At 28.7% G+C, this 4,317-nt stretch overlaps 1 long non-coding RNA gene across 1 annotated transcript; it reads left to right on the top strand.

The window, feature by feature from the left end:
- The first annotated feature begins 206 nt into the window (after positions 1 to 206).
- Positions 207 to 3,095, top strand: LOC111087671. Its single transcript, XR_002612340.1, has 2 exons — positions 207 to 1,885; positions 2,196 to 3,095. It is a non-coding gene; the product is annotated as an uncharacterized LOC111087671 (long non-coding RNA).
- Positions 3,096 to 4,317: the final 1,222 nt, after the last annotated feature.

Raw genomic sequence — 4,317 nt, 5'->3', positions numbered from 1 at the left:
CAATATTTCACCTAGTTTAGAAAAGGAGAGTTTACAAAACTGAGTAAATTAATCTCAAAATGTGCATATTTTTCATTTTCTAAACAGAAAATATTATTATTTTTTCTTTTTTTTAATTTCAGTCAGTTGGTTTTATGAAGATATTTGAGGCATTTCTTTCTAGCTTTTTTTTTGGTAATATGTCTTCTTTTTTTCTACTTAATTAACCTAAACAATTTTTTTTTATTGCAGGCCTCATTAAACAAGTTGTGAAACATCATAGTCAGTTTATCTATACAAGAACTACGAAAGGAGATGATGCACAATGAAATTTGTACATTAACCAGAATGAAATAAACTTTTGTTGCTCGTGATTATTCCTTTGAACTGAATTATTTTTTAAATGAATTAAGTTAGCAGCAATATATCTCATTTTCAACCTGTGGTATACCTTAAGCTATTTTAAGTGTAACATGTTTGTAGGGAAAGAGATTTCACTAAATCTATACTTTTTTAACATATGAAATAGAATATAACATAGTTGAAAATAAACATATTTCAGATAAAGCATGGAAAAATATTCTTGTCTATTGGTTAAGCCAGAAGATCGACTGCTAATAGAGCTGGTAAGGTATCAAGATGGCTGAACTGTTCTGTTGTGCTGTATGCTCAAAGTTTGACATTTGTTCTATTTAGATAAATTAAGTTGATTTAAAAATACATATATATAAATCAGTAGGTAGGGAAAAAATGATAAACAGTGTGTTAAAGATTTCATTAGTCCCTATTTAGCTAAAAAATGGTTTACTTAAAATCTGATCATGTTTTTGCAGTAATAAGTGTCATTACGTTATTAACTTAAAACAATTATTTAAAGGTCAGTTATGGTAAAAGGTGGTGGATCATGAACTTTCTGTAACCATTATTAAAGCTATTTAGTCTGTAATTACCTTATTGTAGACTGTAAGTTGTGCAAAGCCGTTATTGATAAATATTTGAATTGAGAAGACTTAAAATTTCTTAAGATTGGTATTCATTTTCATATGCAAGATTTTTAACTAGATGATTTTGGTATTGACAGAAACTGCATGCTATATTGTAGAAGTAAATACATGCCACAATTTCACAGATAAACTTGCTAAAGGAATCAAAAAATGGTTTAACTCGACCACATTTCTGTGTTTAGTTTGACTCATCTATGTATCTTGTTTTCAAAGAACAGTTTTAGCTTGAACTTGAAGTAAATATTCTAAACAGAAGATGAATACTAGAATGGTAACTTATTAAATGTATATGAATAAAAGAAAAAAATCTTGATTTACCAAAATGTTCTTGACTTGTCTTAACATCTATTATACAAGCAGTGAAACACTTTTTGTTGAAACATAAACAAAGTATATAAAACACAACAACATCACTTACTATCAAATTTGCAATATATAAATACAAAGGATATTCAATAAAAAAAAATATAAGTTATTGTAAAACTTTTAAAGAGTCTAAATGATATATCAAAGAGAATTTTGGGGGTGGGGGAGAGAAAGATTACATAGTTCAAAAAGTTTAAATTATGTTTTTTAGAGTGAGGTGGTATGTGCTGGGAATTACCATTTTATGATGAAGTTTCTTAGATTTGTTAGAAAAAAAAATAGCATAAACAAAAGGAGATTTCAGCACAAACTCCTGTTAGGTGGCACTCAAAGTGTTTGAGTACATGCTAGTTTCTCATCTTACTAATCTATGCTTAGCTGCTTTTGTCAGCCAGACATTAAAAGTATTTGACAAAAATGTTTTTCTGAAGATAAGCATGTATGAAGGTTGGAACTTAAAAGAACTGAGAAAAAAAAAGGGGAGAGCTTCAGCTAAGAATTGCCTGCATTTCAGATTGGAAATGATTAGTTAAAAGGTAAATATTATTAGCTATTTAAGAGTCATTTGTAACAAGAATATGTTATTTTCTCCAACAAGTTAAACAAGTTCTAATACTTTTTGTTTTTCATTCCAGTTACTAGTCATTAAAATTTTAGTTAAAAAGTCATACTAGTGACTGTTACGTAACTTTTTTTTAACAAAAAAAAATTAAACCATGATGTAGCCCAACATGGATATAATTAGTTATATGTCATTTATTCCAGGATATATTTAACACAAACAAGGAGTTCAATAATGTGAGTCCATGACATTGTAAATATCAATCATTTGTGTTTTGTCTTTAGATTGAAGGCCTGTGACAGATATTTCAAATTTTAGGAAAGATCTTATGTCACTACCAGACCTAGTAACTAGAAGACGTCAACACCAGATGCCTTATATAAAAATGTTACTGCCAACTCTCCTCTTGTAACATCTGAAGAATGCATTAAATTATATTTCAATTCATGATTCAGTCTTTTTTTCATAACATCTTTTGAAAAATCATTTAGTGCAATGACTTTTTTAGCAGATTCATTTGAATTTGTACGATTTATGTATATTATAAAGTAAGAATTCAAAATATGTTTCTATATAATTGTTTAAAGTTTAATTTGTTTTTCTACATAAGTAAATGTTAAACTGTTACAAAGAAAATATTAGTTACTGATTATTGTAAAAACCTTAAGGTGATAAATGTAAATTAATAGAAATATATTAAGTATTTGTTGCTTTTTTTTCTGGTTTGTGAAATTCTTAAAAGTTAGTTTTGGAATGATTTCCTATTTTTACTTTGCATAGTCAGTGTCTGGCACAAATGAGAACTTTAACCTATGACATTGATATTGATTTAAAACAATGGTGAAGTAATAGCTTCTCATTGTTAATGCGTAGCTGATATGGGACCCAATGCCCACTGTAACACAGAGGGGCAGCATTGTATAGTCTTCTTGATTTAAAAAAAATCGGATCAAATTTTTGTTGAACATACTTGTACTGATCGGCTTCAAAGCTTTCACAGACTAATAGTGGTTCTCCTGTAAAAGCAGCTAACCTTGAGAAAACCACTAAAAATAAAATCAAAAACATAATTTATGATCTAGTTGAGTTACAGTAGACTGAAACTGATGAACAGTACAGAGCTCAAATATGAAATGTAAGATTAGTTATGATGATCAAACACATTAAAGTGTCTTTTTCTGAAATGCATTCCCCTTTCTGATTTTATTGCTTTTGATACATGATCACCAGCATTTTTCAAAACCATATCCTGAGGGCTTTTTAGAAAAATAAATATTACGTTAATCACTAAAGAACAACCAAAAGAAATAGAGGAACACAGTTGTGGCAAAAAATCAAAATTTAACATGATATTTGTAAATCAAATTAAATGGAATTAAATTTGAACCAATTGCAATTGTAAAGTTAGATGAACAATTGCAAAATGCAGCAGTGTGGCATTATGATTGATCTCAGTAGACCATATTTAGCAGCATATTTTTGATTCAATAGTAGATGACATTATAGTAAAAGGTGAAATTCCCAAATAAATAAAGAAATATGATTTCTTTTGTAACTATTCCAAGTTTGCTTGGTTGTGGCAATGACATTCTCACTGGATCAAAACAACTTACTACTATTATATCTAAGGACAAGCTAAATGTTGCACAGAGAGAGCTTTGTCTATTAGGTATGTTCACACAAGCTGATGTATAAATCATTCACTAAGAAAACTGGATATATTTTACAATTACATTTCAAGTTCATTTATGTACAGTTACATTAGATTGTTTTCTCTGTTTTAAGAAACAGAACTACTAAATGTAAAATTGGTGTATGTGTAAACTAGTATTATGTAAATACTATGTATACATACAGTATTTGAGGGACTCAATGTTGTAATATTGTAAAGATAATTTTACAGAACATTACTGAGAGTTAAAAAAATAGCTGGAAAAAATGTAATGCAGATAAACACTTAATCAAACTATCAAAATTCTAAGATCTTAAGACACTTGAAAATACAAAATAGAAATGATCTTGATCTTATAATTTTAAGCCCATTAGTTTGCCAGTATTGGTGAATGATAGTAAAGTTAGTAAAAAATAACAACCATAAGTAATTCGTGTTAAAATTGTTCATTGTTCATGAAAATTGCTGGTATACATAGTGTCTAGACAAAAGTCAATAATCATGGGGGGGGGGGGGGGGGTGATAAAAATCGTCCTAGTAATTATAGGCCATTAGTCTTACATCACTTTTAGGAAAGGTTTGGAAAGTCTGGTAAAAGATGCAAAGCCACTTAACAAAGTTTAGAATGTAATTGGATAGCCAACATGGTTTCACTAAGAAAAAATATTGCCTTACAAGTCTGTTGACATTCTTTGAAAAGGTTACTGCTTATGTATATGAGTGTAAGGGTGAAG

This window comes from Limulus polyphemus, unplaced genomic scaffold (assembly GCF_000517525.1).
Source record: "Limulus polyphemus unplaced genomic scaffold, Limulus_polyphemus-2.1.2 Scaffold2, whole genome shotgun sequence".
NCBI classification, from domain to species: domain Eukaryota; kingdom Metazoa; phylum Arthropoda; class Merostomata; order Xiphosura; family Limulidae; genus Limulus; species Limulus polyphemus.
The sequence above is the reverse complement of the archived record's forward strand: the minus strand, read 5'-3'. Positions and strand labels throughout refer to the sequence as shown.